We start from the raw sequence: 21,904 nt of genomic DNA, 5'->3' as shown, positions 1-21,904 counted from the left end.
TTATTTATTTGACAGAGAGAGCAAGAGAGCACAAACAGGGGGAGCAGTAGAAAAGGAGAAGGAGGCTCTCCGCCAAGGAGGGAGCCTGATATGGGGCTTGATCCCAGGACCTTGGGATCATGACCTGAGCTGAAGGCAGATGCTTAAAGATTGAGCCACCCAGACACCCCTATGCCATTCAGTATTAACCAAAGGATCCACACATTCTGAAAAAGAATTTCCTGCAGGAACAATATCATTACCTCATTACTTAGAAACAGAAAAAATAAAATAATGTGTCCATCCATTAGAAGGAGGAAGATATTCATGGATCATGAATCTCACTTTGGCGACTCTTGGAAAGACTGGGGAAGTAGTTCCACTCAAATAGCTCATGGGTGGAATTGTACATATATGAGATAAGAGTTTTCAAAGGCTTTATTAAAGTTTTTAAATGGTTCTTTTATTTAGGCAAAGAAAACTGCAAATATATGTCTACTTGAAAAGAAGCTAGGGTTCATTCTACAAAATTACTCACACTAATACTTCCTCACCTCCTCCTTCCAGTCCGTTCCACCACCCTCATTCAGGTATGTCTCCAAATTGGCTAGAAGTCATTTTTGAGACTCCTATAGTAAACTGTATATTGGTCTTTCATCCATTTATTTATTTATTTATCTATTTATTTATTTATTTATTTGAGAGAAAGAGAGCTCAAGCATGAGCACAAGCTGGGGGAGGGGGGGACAGGCAAAGGGAGAGGGAGAGAAGCAGACTCACCATTTGGTGGGGAGCCTGAAATGGGGCTCTACTTATCATGACCCTGAGAGCATGACCTGAGCACAAATCAAGAGATGGATGTCTACCCGACTGAGCCACCCAGACACCCTAGTATACTGCTCTTTTAAATAGCAGGTTTTCAATAAATATATATTTGCTGTTGTTGAACTTAAGCGAGTTATTACTACACCAAGAAATTAAAGAGAATCTCTGTGAGTTACCACTTCAGGAGGCTTATTATAGAGTTTATGTGACTGCTACCCACGCGTCTATGGTAAGTGGAAAAATTTAGTCTACAGCATGGTCCATACTGACACCTGTTATTAATTCTAAAATGTCTAAACTCATTAAAATGCAGCACCCTAATCACACAGAGAGGGAGAAACTAGAGAATATGGGAAGTGTTTTTCAATAAGGAAATTATGTTTCAACAAAGCAGACTGTCTCTGGAATCTGCCCCCCACCCCCACCATAGCTACTGCCTTACCTGTATTTTTTTTTTAAGATTTTATTTATTTATTTGACAGACAGAGATCACAAGTAGGCAGAAGCAGGCAGAGGGGGCAGGGGAAGGAGGCTCCCCGCTGAGCAGAGAGCCTGATGCGGTGCTCGATCCCAGGACCCTGGGATCACAATGGGAGCTGAAGTCAGAGGCTTAACCCACTGAGCCACCCAGGCACCCCTTTACCTGTATTTTATGTTCTGATCAGCACTTGTCAGGACTATTGCATCTTGACTGGATTTTCTGGTTCTAGTCTCTTTTCCTCCAATTCAGCTACCTTGCTGGCCAGACAACTCTGTGCCTCAGAAAAATTATCAATCACCTCATGCTTAGAGTCTAAGAGGATTACATGAGCTAATATCATGACATCCTCAGCACTTTGCCTTTGCAAAGTAAGTACTCAATGAATGTCAGCTGCCATCTTGTGAAAAGGCCAGCTATTTACTAGTGGTAGTAACTGGTCCTGCCCTTTGGTGACAGCACAAGTTACTCAGTCTCTTTAAACCTAGGTTTTCTCATCTACACAATAGAAAAAATGCTATCCTGATAGAGCTATGGTGAGCTAAAGGAATTCAACGGTATAAAGAACTTAGCTTAGACCCCTGAAACAAATGATACATTATATGTTAATTTTTAAAAATTAAGAAAAAAAGAACTTAGCTTAGTACCTGGAACATAAATTCCATGACCCTGTTACAATTGCTCTTAATTATCTTCAGTGCCTGGCTCAAAACCACTTTCTTCATGAAACTATCCCTGATTCCTCTTTCTTTTCAGCATCCTTGTATTTCGTTTCCTTATGCTGCTGTAATAAATTACCAAAACTTAGTGGCTTAAACAAACAAAAACTGACTATACTATAGTTCTAAAGACCAGCAGTCAAAACAGGTCTCAATAAGCTGAACGTCAAGGTGTCTGCACAGCTGCAGTCCTCCTGGGCGCTCAACATAAGAATCTGTTCTCGAAGTCTCCTGCATTTCTCGGGTTATGGACCCCTCCTCCAACAACGCAGCATCTTTACATCTTCCTCTCACTCACTCTGACCTCTTCTGCCTCCCTTTTCCACTTAAAGGACACTTTGGATTACAAGAAGCCCACCAGGATCATCGAAAATTATCTGTTCATATCAAGGTCAGTTGATCAGCAATCTTAATTCCTCTCTGCCAGGCAAAATAACATCTTCACAGGTTCCAGGGTTTCGACATGGGCATCTTTGAGGGGGCAACATTATTCTGCCTACCATATCCCATCAGAATTCTCATACTATCTGTATCACTCGACACTTAGCATATGTGTCTTATTACTTAAAGTTTCAGGCACATGTCTATCCCTTATCTAACCAGTGTGCCTAGTGAGGGCGGTACTCTTTTTTAGTAAGCTCTATGGGGGGGGGGGTTGGTTTGAACTCATGACCCCAAGATCAAAAGTAGCAAGCTCTATTGACTGAGCCAGCCAGGCACCCCTGCAGAACTCTATCTTAAAACTCTGCTTCACAGGCAGACTGTAAATATTTACATCTGTAAATGTTTGTTGATGATGGTAATGTCCAATGAATGCCGGTGAAAAAAATGTGTCTTCCTAAGAATGCCCATACGTGTATTTTACGTTTTATAAACACAGTAGTGATTCAAGAGTCACCTCTGCCCTATTAATGACCCACGTTTGGTCTACTCACGTCTCAAAGTAGCTCTCACCAAACCAAACCATACATAGAGGAAGAAATGACAGCACATTTGAACTCAAAGAAGAATCACCTCTTTGGCAAGAGACTGCAATTTTTAAAATATTTTTTTCTTTAAAATAGTTCAACTGAATCATTTTGATTATTGAGTGCAACTCACTACTGAACCAGGCTTTTTAAGGTAATAGTTTCAGAGATGAAAAATCAGAGCCACCATCTACACTTGCCCCTCTTCACCCCAAGGTCCATTTGATAGCAACTTCAGGAAGATGGACATTTTACCAGTGCCACTCCAGTCCTGGGAGCAAGGTGGTAAAGGCAGGAGAAATGGAACCAGGCTTCGAACAGGGTGCCATCAACTCTCCTTGCTGTTTCCACCTCAGGCTCCCTAATGATTTTCTTAATAATTACTCTCAGACCTCTTTTTGGTACAAAAATCACACGTCTTCTACAAGTGAAACTCATGGTTCAAAGAGAGATGAAAAGACCTTTTAGCTAAATTTGAATCTCTTTAGTTAAATTTGAATCTCAACTACCAAATTAAAAATATTAGAGCCATAGTCAAAACATGAGGTCATTCCTAAGGATTTTTCTAAAGAAGTCATAAATTTTAACTAGAATGAGTAAGATATGCTATCAGAAAGGCAACCTGAGAAAGTGACTCAATAACAGGTATTTCTTTCAGTGTTTCCCAAATTATAATAACCTCTTGGATAGTCATAAAGCATATTATTATCTTAAAGTCTCTGAGAAATCTTGCCATTAAACACAAACACAAACACAAACAAAAACAAAAAACTGTTTAACTTTGTTTAACACAGGATTTCCCAAACTAATTTGAGGATGAAGTCATACTTGGTATCTGGTAGCCTGGCACATTGTGTGATTTTATCGTCACCATCCACTCCCCTGGAAAACCAAAGTCCCTTACACAGAGTTTGGTGTAAGGAGCTCCCAGGCCAGCACCAAGCCTGGTATGCAGGTGGCCCGGCTCAAATGATCTCAGCTGCAGTATGGCCAGGCATAGGACTCGAATGCAAATAGAATAGAAGTCTCCATTCCAATCCTATCAGGTCAAGCCCTGATCTTTTAACATGGTATTAAATGTCCTCTCTAGGGGCGCCTGGGTGGCTTAATGGGTTAAGCCTCTGCCCTCGGCTTGGGTCATGATCCCAGGGGCCTGGGATTGAGCCCCGCATCAGGCTCTCTGCTCAGCAGGGAGCCTGCTTCTCCCTCTCTATCTGCCTGCCTCTCTGCCTACTTCTGCCTACTTGTGATTCCTCTGTCAGTAATAAAAAAAAAAAAAATTAAATGTCCTTTCTATATTCCCCTCACTTATTGATCTTTGATTTTATCATTGTTTAGGTTAATTTGTGCATCTCAGAATCATGTGTTCCACAGAGATGAGTGCACTTAGTGCCTCCAGGTACCTACTACTGCGTCATACCCGCAATGGGAAATCGACAACGACTTCAGTAGGACAACCCAGACAGAGGTTAAGTGCAGGCAGTCTAGGTCAAACGGCCTTGTTTCAAGTTCTTGCTTCACCATTTATTACCTGAATGGCCTTTAGCAAGATATTTAAGCACTGTAAGCCTAGCATCCACTTCTGTAAGAAAGGGTAACAGGAGTTCCCATGTCTCAGCAAGATGAATGGGGAGTACGGGAAGAAATACATACAAAAGACAGGATGATTGCTGACTAGGATAAATGCTCAGTAAATGTTTATTATGATGATGATAATATCAGGGAAGCAATATGCATAGAGTTCATAATACTGTGACTACAATGATCTAAAAAGGTGAATTATCCTTTGTCTGGTATGGATTTTTTTAATTCGTGGGATTTTTTTCTCCTGCTTGTTACTGGTCAAGAGGACAGGACTGTACTAATAATTAATTTCCGAATCTCCTCTTACCCAATCTTATCCAGCCTCTTACCCTTCTGAACCAAGGGCTAACTATAAAAAATTAATAAATCTGGACTTTCACTTTTCTTCATTTTCCCACTGCAGCCTCTGACAGAAGTGATAAATAAGGCCTAAGTAAGCAGCAGAAAAAAGAGAGAGAACTCAAAAGCAGACAGAGGCAATGCCTTCAGGATGCAAACTGTGCCAACCAAGAATCACCACCTCTCCCATCTTTGAAGTCTTTCCCCATCCCTAGTTCATCCTGAAGGTATTAAACCCTCACAGTCATTTTTTGAGACCCAAGATCTCGAAAATAAATTTCTGGAGTAGGATTAATGAGTGATACAAAGAAAGAAACAAAATAGAGAAAACATTTCTATTTATAATATGTTACTAAAAGTATTATTTATATGTGTATGTAAATATATGTATATATACATATATATGTATAAAACTACTGACATCTGCCTCCTTATCTTAGGATAGTATGGATTTCTTTTATAAGAATCCAAAAAACAGGGTGCTTGCATGGCTCAGTTGGTTAAGTATCTTCCTTCTGCTCAGGTCATGATCTCAGGGTCCTGGGATTGAGCCCCGCATAAGGTTTCCTGCTCAGCAGGGAGTCTGTTTCTCCCTCAGTCCCTGCTCATGCTCTCTCGCTCTCTCTCACTCTCTCAAATAAATAAAATCTTTTTTAAAAATTGTTATTTGTTATTGCAGGTGTCAAGGATAGATAACATCTCTACCCACAGGTTGCTTTTTCAGCTGTTAGAGTAAAAATGATGATATTTTTTCTTTAACGGGCAAAAGGCCCATTCTTACATTCCTTATTCCTTTAGTTTTGATTAATTCGCAGATGTTATAACAAAGTTTTACCTTTTCACACCTGTCTCTTCAAAATGAGCAAATATCAGAAACCACTCTAAGCAGAGACTCCTTCATCTGCAGGGAAAAGGAGAAAAAGCAGGGAAAAAAGGGAAGTTCACCATATTCCAATTACCATACACTCAATCTGAGGTGAGATCATTAGGCTGTGGAAATCTTTCTTATACAGGTAAGGATTTTTCTGATCGGAGTCCTCAAACAGATTTTTAGCCACAGTGGGGCAGTCTTGGTCTCTAATCTAGAATGACTTTTTCCCTTTTAATCAAGTAAAGGTAAAGCCATATCTGGCAGTGTCATATTACCTTACCTAGGGATAGACAACGTATTCTTTGCACAACACCACACTGCCTCTTGCAAATTCAAGCCCACCTGTCTCCTTCCTCTCCTCTTTCTCAGCAACCTTCCATCTGCACAACCACCTTCAAAAGGCTACTGGGACCCAAGCAAAGAGAATGCCCCATTGTCTCATTGTGTTCTTCAGCTGCATAGAATGCCTCTGAACTAAGTGTTCAGTTCTGATTTTTCACAGTTCTAGAGACACATAGGATCTTTAAGAGACCTGAGAGACACCTGCCATCTCAGCTTTGAAGCCTTACTTGATTCCCCACAAGCAGAAATATCGCTTCCCCACCCCCACACCACACAGTGCCGAGCACCGGTCAGCACTTCCCACATGTTGAATCACCTTATAATTCTCTTTATCTACGTCTTATTGCTTCCACTTTGTAAGTTTCTTCAAGACAGAGCATTTATGCGCCTTGCCATGGTTGGCACAGCACGTTACACACAGTAGGTACAACCCGAGTATCTATTGTAGAGCATACCGGTAGGAGTCCTTGCCATCACCTCTGCAAATTGGGAACCCGCAGAGCTACAAAAGCCTTTGTATCATCTACTGTTTCTTTTGGGGGTGCGAGGGAGCAGTTGTTACTAATTCATGGAGAAGACAGATTGCGCATTACCATGCAAAGACTTCAAATAATTTTGATTTGGAATGAAAGCATTTTGAAGTGCGGCTTCAGAGTTGCAGGATTCACAAAACACAAAACACTGTGTCATGAAAAATGCACCATTTAAGGGAAGGCAAAAGCAATGCAATCATTACGAGAAGCACACAAAGCTACACAAGGGATTCACCTTCTGTGGCTCCCAGGTCACAAAACACAGTGGAGATAAATTCAGAGCCCGCGATCAGCATAATGACAATGACAGCGATGACAGCTATTATTCACCGAGTCTCACTATGTTAGAGGCATTCTAATATAGTCTCATTTACTCTTCATGGAATTCCCACGATATGAATCTTTTCCACTTTATTGATGAGAAAGCAAAGCCTCTGAGAAGCTAGTTAAATAAAAAGGGACTATGAATTTTCAAACCTGGATCTGAAGAATCCCAAAGTCCCTGCTCTTTCCACTCGGTTAGAAGGCTGGAGGTCCCACTCATTTGATAAACTACAAGGGTAAAAATGTAGAAATGCTGTTCACCATAAGCCACACTTACACTTCAGTATCAGACGGTGTGTCGTTTACAGACTGAACCCAGGGCCTCAAATTCCTTCTAACTGTCTCTGAGGCTTTCTTCAGCTTCACAAAACAAACACCCTCTCATAAATTCCTAAAAATACAGAAGATTTTGCCTTGGGTGTCTTATGACAAGACCCCTGCACTGGGAGAATAGCTCCAATTCATGACCTGATGCCATCAAAAATTTTATGCCACTAACATTTATCTATGGGTTCAACAGAGTATGGAAATAGGTACATGGTGATAGGGACAGTTCATTATAAAATTAAACAGTTATGAGAATATTGCTTATTGTTAATTCCTGTACTTACAGAGTGAAATTTTTAGAAAAGAATAAAATGACCTACAGTAATTATTAAATTTTTGTATGACACCAATCTGGGTATTGGTGATTTTCTTTTCAAATACAATTAGCCATCTTTTAATTGCAACACAAAATCCACTCTTTTTTTTTTTTTTTTAAAGATTTTATTTATTTATTTGACAGAGAGAGATCACAAGTAGGCAGAGAGGCAGGCAGAGAGAGGGGGGGAAGCAGGCTCCTGGCTGAGCAGAGAGCCCGATGTGGGGCTGGATCCCAGGACCCCGAGATCATGACCTGAGCTGAAAGCAGAGGCTTAACCCACTGAGCCACCCAGGTACCCCAAAATCCACTCTTAATAATGATAGTTAAAACATACAAACACTGGGCAGCGAGGAGGAAGAAATATTAGCCACATATCAGAAACTGGCTCTGGGGCAGCTTATGTGTCATTTATGCAAAGCAGACTCTCAGATATCATGGGTTTGCCCGTCATCCACTAGCCAAGATTTCCACACTATTCCACACCCAGACTCACTGACACATCTGAAATAATGTCTGTTTGCATCATTGCTGAGTTAACCCATGCACCACAAGCAATTAAAAAACAGGTCTGAGAAACAGCGGACACTTCTAGTAATATGGAGATGAAGTACAGATCCAATTCTACTTTATCAGAAACCCGAGTAAGGCATTGTATGCTTTCTTCCCACAGAGCTGTGAATGAAACACCTGCAGATGCAGGTGCGTGAGATCAACCTTAGCCACTCTCTGGCTCAGTGTATTCAGGTACAGACCTCTCTGATCTACCCAGCTCTGGCCCAGAGAAAAAAGAATCAAAGACAATGCTGACTGTCTTGGAGGATAAGAGACTGTGGAATACTCCTGGAACACAACAAAAGCTACATTCAACAAACCTACAATGTATGTTGACACACAAGAGCAAACAATTTCTTCTTCTTCTTTTTTTTTTAAGATTTTATTTATTTTATTTGTCAGAGAGACACAAAGACAGAGAATATGCACAAGCAGGCAGAGTGGCAGACAGAGGCAGACAGAGGAGACCCGAGTGGCTCAACTGACTGAGCCACCCAAGAGTCCCTCTTTTTTTTTTTTTTTTAATTTTATTTATTTGACAGAGAGAGAGAGAGATCACAAGTAGGCAGAGAGGCAGGCAGAGGGGTGAGGGGAAGCAGGCTCCCTGCAGAGCAGAGAGCCTGATTCGAAGCTTGATTCCAGCACCCTGGGATCACAACCTGAGCCGAAGGCAGAGGCTTTTACCCACTGAGCCACCCAGGCACCCCCTTCTTTTTAACTTTACATTTTATTTTATTTTTTTCAGTGACCCAAATTTCATTGTTTATGCACCACACCCAGTACTCCATGCAATACGCGCCCTCCACAATACCCACCACCAGGCTCCCCCAAAGCCCCACTCCCTCCCCTCCAAAACCCTCAGTTTGTTTCTCAGAGTCCACAGTCTCTCATGGTTCATCTCCCCCTCCAATTTCCCTCAACTCCCTTCTCCTCTCCATCTCCCCATGTCCTCCGTGTTATTCCTTATGCTCACAAGTAAGTGAAACCATATGATAACTGACTCTCTCTGCTTAACTTATTTCACTCAGCAGAATCTCTTCCAGTCCCGTCCATGTTGACACAAAAGTTGGGTATTCATCCTTTCTGATGGAGGCATAATACTCCATCGTATATATGGACCATATCTTCTTTATCCATTTGTCTGTTGAAGGGCATCTTGGCTCTTTCCAGTTTGGTGATTGTGGCCATTGCTGCTATGAACACTGGGGTACAGATGGCCCTTCTTTTCACTTCATCTGTATCTTTGGGGTAAATACCCAGTAGTGCAATCGTAGGGTCATAGGGTAGCTCTATATTTAATTTCTTAAGGAACCTCCACACTGTTTTCCAAAGTGGCTGCACCAACTTGCATTTCTAATGTATACTGTGAGTACAAACAATGCAGAAGAACCTTTGATATGTCATGAGAATTTTAAGAATCCACAAAATCTTTAACAAAAATATTTGTGTAACTTCCCAGACCTCTCTCAAATAACAATTTCACCAAAATCCATGTATTTCCTGTGCATATCTGTATACCATGAGTTAACTGTGTTTTCAACGTTCACTACAGTTTTTATCAACCACTTGGATTCACGTACTTGCCTTACAGCAGGAATAAAAAATTCCAACGTCAGCTGACATGAAAATTACTTGAACTTACAGGGTTTCTATTGAACCATCAAACGGTGAATATTAAATAAATGAATGCCCAGGAGCTACTAAAATCTAGGAATATAAGGGAAGGATTTTTTTTTAATTTAAGATTTTATTTATTTATTTGACAGACAGAGATCACAAGTAGACAGAGAGACAGGCAGAGAGAGAGAGAGAGAGAGAGGAGGAAGCAGGCTCCCTGCTGAGCAGAGAGCCAGACTTGGGGGCTCGATCCCAGGACCCTGGGATCATGACCTGAGCCGAAGGCAGAGGCTTTAACCCACTGAGACACCCAGGCACCCCAAGGAAGGTTTAGTTGTGACTAACAATCTTAAAGGCTTGCCAGAATAGATTGCATTTGGTTTGAGCATAACTTTAAGCTGGCAAAATTTGAGAAGTAAATATGGGAAGAAAGGCATCTAAGTTTAAGAGAACTATATACAACACAATAGTAGAGAAAACACAAAGAACTGAGGGATGATACTGAGTAATCCAGGTAGATACCAGAGTGTGAGGAAAATATACTGGGAGATCGTATTACAACATGAATTAAGGATCATTTGGAGCAATTTATGGATGTTGTATGTTAGCATCTGTACTTTTGTGCAAGAAGTGGAGGAAGGGTAGCCTGGTAGAATGGACTACAGTGGAGGGCTGGAGGATGAAAGAAGAGAGACCATGAACAACAGTAAAAACCAGGTGGAAAGCTTGATGTAAGGAAAGAGTAGGAGGAAATGAAAGTGGGAGGGTTGGGTAGAAACAGACAGGATTAGGAATGGGCAATATGTGTTGAGGGAGGGAGCAGGAGTAATGATTTGGTACATGGTATATGTTACCAGTAACTGAGGTTAGAAATAAAGCAAGATCAGACAATGGGTAGGAATATACCACATTTAGGGTAACATTCACTACTTAGCACTATCAAGAATCTTATGCTACTAACATTTATGAGTTCAGCACAGTATGGAGCCAGGTTTGAGGCTTTTAAATGAAAAATCATATGTAGGGGCGCCTGGGTGGCTCGGTTGGTTAAGTGTCTGCCTTCGGCTCAGGTCATGATCCCAGGGTCCTGGGATTGAGCCCCACATCGGGATCCCTGCTTGATGGGAAGCCTGCCTCTCCCTCTCTTGCTCTCCCTCCTTGTGTTCCCTCTCTCACTGTGACTCTCTCTGTCAAATAAGTAAGTAAAATCTTAAAAAAAGAAAGAAAGTCATATGTAAATGTTTACTTGACTCAGTGGTTATATCCACCTCCTCTGCCTATAAATTGAAAGATAATGAAATAAAAACCTGAATAGAGGGGTGCCTGGGTGGCTCAGTGGGTTAAAGCCTCTGCCTCCAGCTCAGGTCATGATCCCGGGGGGTCCTGGGATCGAGCCCCACAATGGACTCTCTGCTCCACAGGGAGCCTGCTTCCTCCTCTCTCTCTCTCTCTGCCTGCCTTTCTGCCTGCTTGTGATCTCTGTCTGTCAAATAAATAGATGAAATCTTAAAAAACAACAACAACAACAACAAAACAAAACCTGAATAGAACCATGACAACTCTAAAACAAATCAAGAATGAGAGTGATCCAATGAATCAGACATCCTAAGAAATTTGAAACCAAGGTCAAAGACATCAGAGGTTAAACATGAGTTCTCTCTAGCAAGCTCTTTCTGAATCAAAGAATAAAAACTGGCCCCTTGGACATCCATGAAGATAGCTAATTAAAGCTATATTCAGATCAAGAGATCAAACTCCTCAGCACTGTTCAGCCCATTCAACAACAAATTACACCTAGAAGCCAGACAAGGTTTCCCTTTTGAGCTGAAGGGAGAAGACTGCTACCCATATGAAGTTAGTGATCTGCCAAGGGATAGTCCCAGTGGGGGACCTGGGACTTGATGAGGGAAAAAGAGTATAGTTTACGGTAATTTAGGCTTTAAATTAACTTCAGACCCAGAAATTATTGGGAGACAAAGAGGAAAGACAGGTCCTACAAGTAAAATATAGTAAACCACTCCATTTCAAGATACATCTTACTCCTGGAATAACAACTTTCTTAACTTGGCAATTTTAAGGGTCTGAGCTTGTCTTCCAACTCCCTTATAGGAAAACCCAAAATAGTACAACCCATTGGGGTGCCTGGGTGGCTCAGTGGATTAAAGCCTCTGCCTTCGGCTCAGGTCATGATTCCAGGGTCCTGGGATCCAGCCCCGAGTCGGGCTGGCTCTCTGCTCAGCAGGAAGCCTGCTTCTACCTCTCTCTCTCTCTCTCTCTCTCTCTCTGCCTGTCTCTCTGCCTACTTGTGATCTCTGTCAAATAAATAAATAAAATCTTTTTTAAAAAAATAGTATAACCCATTAATACACCATTTACACAGTAAGTTATGTCATTCAGAGAAAAGCACTTCTGGAGAAATAAAACCACTACTTGTATCAGCCAATTTAGTCTTCATTCATAAACATGTACCTACAACCAATGCCAAGCAAACATCTAAGGAAAAAGCAATGGTATAAAAGGTAAAGATCAAAATGAATGATCAATTCTGGATCAAAACAAAAGTGAATTTAGAGACTAGAAGAGAATGTTTAAAATATTCTATCGGAGGGGCGCCTGGGTGGCTCGGTCGGTTAAGCGTCTGACTCTTGGTTTTGGCCCAGGTAGTGATCTCAGAGTGGTTAAATCAAGCCCCACTGGGGGCTCTGCACTCAGTGGGAAGTCTGCTTGAGATTCTCTTCCTCTGCCCCTTCCCCGCCCCCCCCCAAATAAATAAATATTTCTGACTTACACATACTGGCCTGCCAACCTGATCTATGCCAAACTGAGAAGTAATGGTAATAAACAGAGCTGCATTTCCATTCTCTGTACCATGTGCATCAACTAACTGTCACAGCCCTGCAATTATTCCCATTTCAAGATGTGCAGACTGAAGTTCCCCAGGGTTAAGTAATTGATGCAGGGTCACAAGACTGACCAACAAGGGCAGATCTGAGACTGGAACTCAGCTTGGTCTGACTCCAATCCCACACTCAAGATGGCTTTTCAGAACAGCACATTCTTGATGCGCCTTTTTAAAGAAACAGTGAGGGGCACCTGGGTGGCTCAGTGGGTTAAACCTCTGCCTTAGGCTCAGGTCATGATCTCAGGGTCCTGGGATGGAGCCCTGCATCGGGCTCTTGGCTCAGCAGGGAGCCTAATTCCTCCCCTTTCTCTGTCAGCCTCTCTGCCTACTTGTGATCTCTCTCTATGTCAAATAAATAAAAACTTAAAAAATATATTAAAAAATAAAGAAACAGTGAAAGACACTGAAAACACCACATCTCTACTAACAAGTCCGAATTTTATTTGTTAAAAGGAAAAAGTCCCACGGAATATAAAGGCGAAGGTGCATTTAGAACAACAGGTTTTATATGAGCTTATATGGTTCTTTTATGCCCTTGGGTAATAGTTGATTGGGAAATTAATGATAATATTCTAAGATAAAGTCTCCAGTATGAGGACTTCAATTATAAAGGGGGCTGTATTTAACTAGATATTTAAGATTCTTAATCCCTAAATACGGTATGTGGGAAATAAAAAAGATAAATGATCTTTCAATAAAAAGCTGTAAGAAAGTTCTCCTGGGTACAGATAAGAAGTCGAACTAGATTTGGCATTGGCAGTACAACTAACAAAGCTGCAGGAATCAAGAGGGAAAACAGAATAAACAGAAAAAATTTCCCAATAATAATTCCAAGTAACAAACACAGTGATAATCCTAGAAATACTCCTATTAAACAAACTATAAAAAGATTCAGAGAGAACAGAATAAACCCAAACTTCTGAGGCATCTGGGTGACTCAGTCGTTAAGCGTCTGCCTTTGGCTCAGGTCATGATTCCAGGGTCCCAGGACTGAGCCCTGCACTGGGCTCCCTGCTTAGGAACTCCCTGGTCGGTGGGAAGCCTGCTTCTCCTTCTCCCACTCCCCCTACTTGCGTTCCCTCCCTCGTTGTGTCTCTGTCAAATAAATAAATAAAAATCTTAAAAAAAAATACACCCAAATTTGTCTTCCATTTCCCAAGAAATAGACACCATTGTAAAAGGGAAAGAGCTCTTACTAGTTCTCTCTCCTTGATCTTTATGATGTTAATCAATTAAGAGCAAATAAATGTGCAATTAGGAATTTTTATACTTTTAGTAATCTGTGTCCAAATACTTATTAAGAAAAATCATTTTATATCTAGATAGAGAGCATACTCTGATATGATCAAATTTAAAAGTATAATAGTAAATAAAAAGGTGAGACTTTATACTATAAAAGGAGAAAATAAATTGAAGAAAAAGAAAAAAAGGAAAAAACAATGTCCCATTTCTAATTCACTCCGTGAATACTATTAAGATGTGGGAGAGGAAATGTATAAACTGATGTCACAGACCCTCAACAAACATGGCAGTAAATAAAGTGATTCCAGTCTCTAGTGAGGATGTCACTGACAACAGAAGTTCTCAACTGTTTTAGGCATTCATATTGTGTTACCTACTGGCAGAAATTAAGTCATATAAGGACAAGAGGTGGACAAATGGCAATCATTAATGTTATTATTTTGAAAGACTGAAACACAACATGAAACATTGGATCTGTCCCATGTGTTTCCAAGGCTATTCCCTAAGTCAATGCAGGACAACTGTTGGAGAAAAGCTGAACATTCAAAAATTCTCAATCTGTTATTCTTTCCCTGAGCACTAAGGAAAATTGCTTTTCGTTGCTCTAAGCTCAGGGAAGACTGATGTGGCTTGAGAATAGCTGCTAAAAAGGAGATAGACTATAAACAGAGAGATTTTCCAATCCTTGCCAGAGCAAGAACCGAACAGGGAGTGCATTTCCATGTATGTCCTTTTTGAGGAATGAAATAATCCACAATTTTCAAGCCTCATTTTGAAACTGAATTTCTAAGGTATAACATATACTTTTTCAGAGCAGTAGCAGGCGCTGATTGGTAGGGAGGCTAAGTGATTTTTTGCGGGTTAGTGAAATAGCTTTCAGCTCCTGAACTTAGTAACTAGGAATCAATGGCTGATTTGACCTTCAAGGGTCTAGAGCAAACAAGACACACACATCTTACCGTGACACCAGAGTCTGAAAAATGAAACTGCAGACGGGTTTTGTTTAACTCAAAGACAAGCTAATACATGAGTTTGGGGGAACTGTACCTTTAGATTTTAGAGAAATTGGGTCAAAACCCTGACAGCATGTATAAGGAAAGCTCAACATTCAAATTAGTCCAAGGAAAACAGAACTGCAACAAAGTCAGGAAAGGACGATGCTATAATTATCTGATTCTCCATTGTTGCTTTCAACATTTGAGGATCCCAGGAATGGCTTCTTCTCAGAATTATCTTTAAAAAAAAACCAAGAATATTAAAAATGAGTTTTAAACATAAACCCAATGTGGGACGCCTGGGTGGCTCAGTTGGTTAAGCAGCTGCCTTTGGCTCAGGTCATGATCCCAGCGTCCTGGGATCCAGTCCCACATCGGGATCCTTGCTCTGCAGGGAGCCTGCTTCTCCCTCTGACTCTGCCTGCCATTCTGTCTGCCTGTGCTCGCTCTCGCTCGCTCTCTCTCTGACAAATAAGTAAATAAATAAAATCTTAAAAAAAAAAAACCATAAACCCAATGCTTATTTTTAAAGGGCTTGACACTACCACGTTATAGTCAGAGACCATAAGATAGACATGTCAAGGGAAATGTATGTTCTGGGAAAGTATAAGATGCAAATAGACATCAGAACTATGGCAGCCTCTCAATCTTGCCACCTAATTTAAAATAATTAATCTGTACAGAAAAAGTGTCTCCAGTGTTGAACTGAAATGTTAACCAAGTGCCAATAGGTGTGGCTGTCTCTAAAGCACAGCCATAGCAAAACCGACAGGTCACAGGCAAGCAATCTCTACTGTACAGAATCCAAGCACAAATAAGAATAAATTGCAGGGCACCTAGGTGGCTCAGTCGGTTAAGCCTCTGCCTTTGGCTCAGGTTATGATCTCAGGGTCCTGGGATCGAGGCCTGCATCGGGCTCCCTACACAGTGAGGAGTCTGCATCTTCCTCCCTCACACGCTTGTGCTCTCGTTCTCTCTTGCTCTGCCCTCTCTCAAATAAAGTTTTTTTAAAATAATAATAATAATTAAATTGCTAAGCAGTTTTCATCACTACTGACCTTTCTGATTTAGTCTTTAAACTCATTAGTATATTAACATTAATTTGCTCAAATCCTGAATAAATAGTGTAACAAGACACAGTCCTCTATTAATTTGTTTTTTAGGGGAAATGTAAAGGGATGTCACTATTTGTTAAGATTTCAGGTGAATGTTTTAATACAGGAAAAGGGAATCCTCCCTTAGCAGTGCCACGTTTTCAGAGAACAAATCTAGGACACAGATGAGTTATTTCTACCTTCCTAGCTTTTAGTGGTGACTATACCCAGAGCCCTTTTAGATGTTCTTTTTTTTTTTTTTAAAGATTTTATTTATTTATTTGACAGACAGATATCACAAGTAGGCAGAGAAGCAGGCAGAGAGAGAGGGGGAAGCAGGCTCCCTGTTCAGCAGAGAGCCCGATGCGGTGCTCGATCCCAGGACCCTGAGATCATGACCTGAGCCGAAGGCAGAGGCTTTAACCCACTGAGCCACCCAGGCACCCCCCTTTTAGATGTTCTTGAGGAAGACACACACATTCCCTATAAAAGATCATAGAAGTTCCTGGTTTGATCTAGCTGAAGTCATCTAAATTCAAATTGAACAGAATGGATTTGCATTGGCCCAATTTGGCTTATGAGTTTTTCACTGGGACTTGACCCATTCTCACTTCCCAAAGAATTTAAAAACTGGGATGGATTTAACTGGAGAAGGAACAACAGGATTTTATAACCATCTTGAAGACAGAGAAAAAAGGGCTACAAACAGTTTTTCCCTGGTGGCACTGTTTTGGGTAGATTATTTTTTTTTTAATATTTTATTTATTTATTTGAGGCAGGGAGCAAGCATGAGTTGGGGGGGGGGGGGACAGAGACAGAGGGAGAAACAGACTCCTCACTGAGCAGACTCCCAGATGTGGGGCTCAATCCAGGGAACCTAAGATCATGACCCAAGCCCTGAGCCACCCAGGCATCTCAGCAGATTATTTTTTAACCGATGTTTTTCGGAAAATTTCTCCATCAAACTAAGTCGCTTGAAGCAAAGTTACAAAAGGCAAATATCCTAACATCATGTTAATATCTGAATGTGAAAGGAAACCCCAACTCCAGGTATTCATCTAAGGAGCACTGACAATATTTTATTTCTCAGAGTTTCAGGTGCTTTGTGATAACATTCTGAATTAAGGTTTTGTTCTATGCTCTCAATATTTGAAGGCTATGAACTGAGTTACTTTCTATTTTGGGCTTATCACATTACCTAAGATTTTCTTTTCGATGATGATGCTCAATAGTGCTTTGAGTAGTGTAGAGAGACCCTCTTACCTACCACCTGTAGGAATGGGTACAATCTTTCCGGAGAGCTATTTGGGGCTTTAAAGTTTATAGCTTTTCCTCCAAAATTCTACTTCTAGAAATCTACCCTCAGGAATAGAAAAGTGAGGGAAATACCCATATGAAAACATTTAATTGCACTATCCTTTACAATAGCAAGTCCACATGGTCAACAGTAGAGAAATGACCATATGTTGACACATTTATAATTTTTAATAAACTGTGTGGTTATTATCCTATTCAACATTTATTGCCAGGACTTACCTAAAGTGCTTTACTCACTCGGCTTCCCACGAACTCTATGAAGGAAGTTCTCTTATTTACTGATGGGAAAGGAAGAAGTTCAGTTACTTTGCTAAGGTCATGGAGCTAGAGGTGGGATTCCAAACCAATCCTGCTCCAGAGCCCAAACTGTTCAACACCAAACTGCTGTTGTGTGTATTGCTTTTCAAAGGTGATACTGCATTACAATTTTTCTTCCAAAGATTTTTGCTTCAATATTCACACCCAAAACTGATCTCTGGTTTTCTTTCAGGAAACATACCTCTTCCTTGTTTCAATATTAATGTTATTTTCCCTTCATAATAAGGAATTTGGAAATTTTCCTTCATTTTCTGCGTTCTGAAACAGTTGAAAATCGCACTGCGATCACCTGTTTCTTAAAGGTGTGGTTGAATTACCTTGTAAACTTGAAGGAGAGAAAAGGGAGGGTAGCTCGTTAACTATTTTCTCTATTCCATCAGTAATAACTGTCTTTTTAGATGTCCTATGTCTCCTGAGGTCGGCTATGGTCACATATCTTCCTTTTCATTTAAAAACAAAAAATCAATAGCTTTATTGAAATATTATTTACATGCCATAAAATTTACCTGTTTGCAGTACACAATTCAACAGTTTTTAGTAAATTCACAGATTGCAGATCTGTGCAATCATCAGTCATTTTAGAACATTACCACCACCCTAAAAAGATGCTTTATGCCCATTTGGAATCAATCCTTGCTGCTATCTCCAGCCCTTCCAACCTGTTTTAATTGTACAACTCTATAACCCTGATGCATGTATGAACAGATGGATTCGTTTTATATGGATTTAATAAAACAAGAGTCAAATCTAGGATATATTGCATATAGTGTGACTATATTAAATTATTTACTTCTAGGAAACTAATGTAATGCTATGTAGAAGTGGTATCATTTTCTTATAGCTCATTAGAGTTACTTGGCATTTATGGGGAGAAAAGGCAGTATGATTGTTCTTATTTTCTTATGTTCAATACTGAGACTGCAATAAACATGTATTCTTAAATGCCCCAATGGCAGCCAAACAATAGGAAGCAAAACCTGAAGTATGATCACAAAAACCACCCTGCCTCCAGCCATATCAGAAACTGCCATGTTTCTTTACTTTGTATTGTCCAACTGTAATATAGTTTTAAATTATTTTCTTACTTTCATTTTTTAATTTTTCCTAATGAAAGTATGAAAAAAATCTAGCTATTTCTGAATTGGACAAAGTGTTTTTTCCATAATGTTCAGCACCTGAGTGCTGAGAATTAAGCTCAGCTGACTAGACGTCCAGCCAATATATTTTTAATTAACACAGAATAGAGATTTCTCTCATTAGGAAGCATTAGTGTCATTTGATTTCAGATCCTTGCTTCAAAGTTCTCCCCATATAATAGGGAACATTAAGTATAAGATTAAACTTAATTTAACAAGAAAATCTTTCTACATGTTCAAACATGCATAATTCAGTCAGTAGCATATTTAGATTGAAGATTAGAAAAAACTGCTTTGAGCATTGAGAATTTCTTCTAGTGATAAAGGTCAACAGAACACAGACTCGGGGGGCACTTGGGTGGCTCAGTGGATTAAGCCTCTGCCTTCAGCTCAGGTCATGATCCCAGGGTCCTGGGATCGAGCCTTGCATCTGGGATCTCCGCTCAGTGGAGAGCCTGCTTCCTCCTATGTCTCTGCCTGCCTCTCTGCCTACTTGTGTTCTCTTTCTCTGTCAAATAAATAAATAAAATCTTGGGGGCATGGGGAACAGACTCAGAGAAGCAGAAATAGCATTGACTTTGGTATAAAGAGGGGTTCAAATCCATCTTTTTCTTCTTCCCTTTTTCACCCCACCCCACCCACCACCAGGGCTTATAAAAACAAAACAAACAAACAAACAACAACAACAACAAAACAAATGGAGACAAATCACAAGCAAAAGACTTCAGGGGAAACAAAGTCCCAGGACTTTCTTAAAGTGACTTTATACTGTTTTAATTCCAATCTTTAACTCAGGAACTAAAGTAACTAAACTAAGTTGCTTTCCTGTCAATTTAATATCCTTGTTGGCCATCTGTTACTTTTCTATTGTCTTCTCATCAAAGACATAAAGTAAGCCTCAAAAACAGTTAAGTGGGTATTAAAAGATTGTTTCAAGTTTTAAACAGATGTGTACTTATGTGAAAGCCCAACTATAGAGCACTCAAGGGTATGTAATTATTTTGCTGACAGGTTTGAATTCACAATCAAGTTATCCGAAACATACATACACTCGGGCATATTTTCAGAGTCTATACATATGCTTTGTCCTAGATATACACTCATTACATCCATAACATTTAAAAATATTTTCTTGGTTAAATAAAAGAAAAAGAATTTACTTAGCTCTTCTAGTTTCATACCTAAAACTTGTTTTCAAATGTTTCTCTGAAGAAATTATCAGTTATAAGGCATCAATAATAAATATCTTTTAACTGGAGGGAGATCATAAATATGAATTTCTATATAGAATAATAAGCATGAGAAAATGAAAAAGCAGTACTAAATCTTAAATATGAACCATTAGAGGTTTCTCCTTCCAAAAAAGGCCAAAACTTTGAAAACACGATCAAGTAGAATAAATAAAACTTCATATAAAATTTCTTTCCAATTCAGTCACTACAAACTCAGAATTCAACTCCGATAAAACCTGGAATCAATGATTTATAAGGGTTTACCAGAGAACTAGAAATCTTTATAAACTTTAAAAAAAAAAAGATTTTTGAAAACAACATTTTCAAGGACAAAACAGAAATCAAGTCTGCTCTTTTATTATGATAGCTTCCATTACTCTCCAGCCTTGCCTCTGATCACTTTCCTCTTTAAAAATTCAGTTAAGGCCCTCTCTGTTTAAGCTCAGCCTTAGAATTTGGAGAAGTATTAATATTCCATCCCCTGCATAAGGAATAAGAATAAAATATCTTCTTATTTTTCTTATTCCCAATTTCAGTTACTCCCTCCAAATTGTTTAGTGAAAATGTTTTCTCCTAATAGTCCCATCAGATGAGCTACTGTGGAGGAGCTGAGGAAATCAACAATGAGTATGAATGAGGAGGCAGGAAAAGGGATGCTCTCAGTCACTAGAACTAGAACTCGGTACCATCTTTGTGAAAGACAATTTAGCAACAGAGATCAGACTTAAAACGCTAGGTATTTTCTGGGCACCTGGGTGGCTCAGTTGGTTAAGCAATTGCCTTCGGTTCAAGTCATGATCCACGGAGTCCTGCATCGGGCTCCCAGCTCCACGGGGAGTCTGCTTCTCCCTCTGACCTTTTCCCCTCTCACGCTCTCTCACTGACTCTCTCTCAAATAAATAAATTTAAAAATCAAAAAACAAAAAACTAGGTAATTTCTTTAGTAATTCCATGTAAGAGCAATTCACACCGAAGCGTACCCAAGAACACAGATATTCCTTAGCATAGTCTACAGCGTAATTTATAATAGCAAAAAATAAACACTAAGTTTCCATCAGTGCATATGAATTTAAAGTCATGCTCTACTTCTGCATTGTGTAATGTTATGCAGCTGAGCTAAAGAAAAGTCTTCAGCTCAGTATATGTTGGTATGGAAGGACCTGAGGGAGAAAGGTAAATTGCATGTAGAATACTTCCACTTTTCTGTGATGTATTCACACACACACATACACACAGAGATATGTATACACAGAAGCCGCACAAATATACATGCACAGGCAGAAAAAGAAAGAAAGACATCTGGAGCGATGCTCAGAAAAGCACCCAAGAGGTGCTAGAAGTAAAGAGGGCGAGGAGGCAAACTTTCTATTTTACTCCGTATCTTCATTTCTCGACAGTTCAAATTTTTTCAATAATTTTAAAGAAAAAAACCAACTATATATTATGCCTCGCATGCAACAGAAGAGGGAGCCAGACTTAGTAGGATTTTAATAATAATTGTTAACTCTAGATTTCTTTCCATCTGACAGCCTGGAGAAAAAGGGCGTTCTGCTCTGGTCACAGGAGCACCAGATCTAACGTCAAGTCTCCCATGATGGTTTTGGGAACCAAATGGGGAACTGTGGCCAAAGAAAACAGTGGTTTTTGAGCTGAATCGCTAGGCGAGGCTTGGTCAACAAAGAGGACTGAGGGACGCATCCCAGCCTCAAGTTTCAGTGGCCCTTAAGCCTGGGGTCTTGGTGTTCAGACCCGTACTTGGAAAGTCTCAGAAAAGTAAAAGAAAGGACAGCCAGAGGCCTCTCTGTGCTTCTGACAGTTCTCTCTGATGTCTAGGCCCTCTCCCGCCATACTCTACCATCAGGACTAAATGATCTATCACCCGATCTCAGAT

At 40.1% G+C, this 21,904-nt stretch overlaps 1 protein-coding gene across 14 annotated transcripts in view; it reads right to left on the bottom strand.

Moving 5' to 3' along the window:
* SH3D19 (SH3 domain containing 19) overlaps positions 1–21,904 on the bottom strand; it is a 180,117-nt gene that overhangs the window by 92,954 nt on the left and 65,259 nt on the right. Inside the window, exon 1 of one of the 14 annotated variants that reach the window (XM_082728118.1) lies at positions 6,044–6,139. The exons of 10 other annotated variants lie outside the window; for them this stretch is intronic. The gene's annotated coding sequence lies outside the window, so the exon portion shown is untranslated. Of the gene's footprint in view, positions 1–6,043; positions 6,140–21,904 lie in introns of those variants that run through there. 3 more of the 14 variants (XM_082728104.1, XM_082728108.1, XM_082728107.1) reach the window with 3 other exon arrangements.

This window comes from Mustela nivalis (genome assembly GCF_964662115.1).
Source record: "Mustela nivalis genome assembly, chromosome: 4".
NCBI lineage: Eukaryota > Metazoa > Chordata > Mammalia > Carnivora > Mustelidae > Mustela > Mustela nivalis.
Note: the sequence above shows the minus strand (reverse complement) of the source record. Positions and strands in the feature narration are given on the sequence as shown.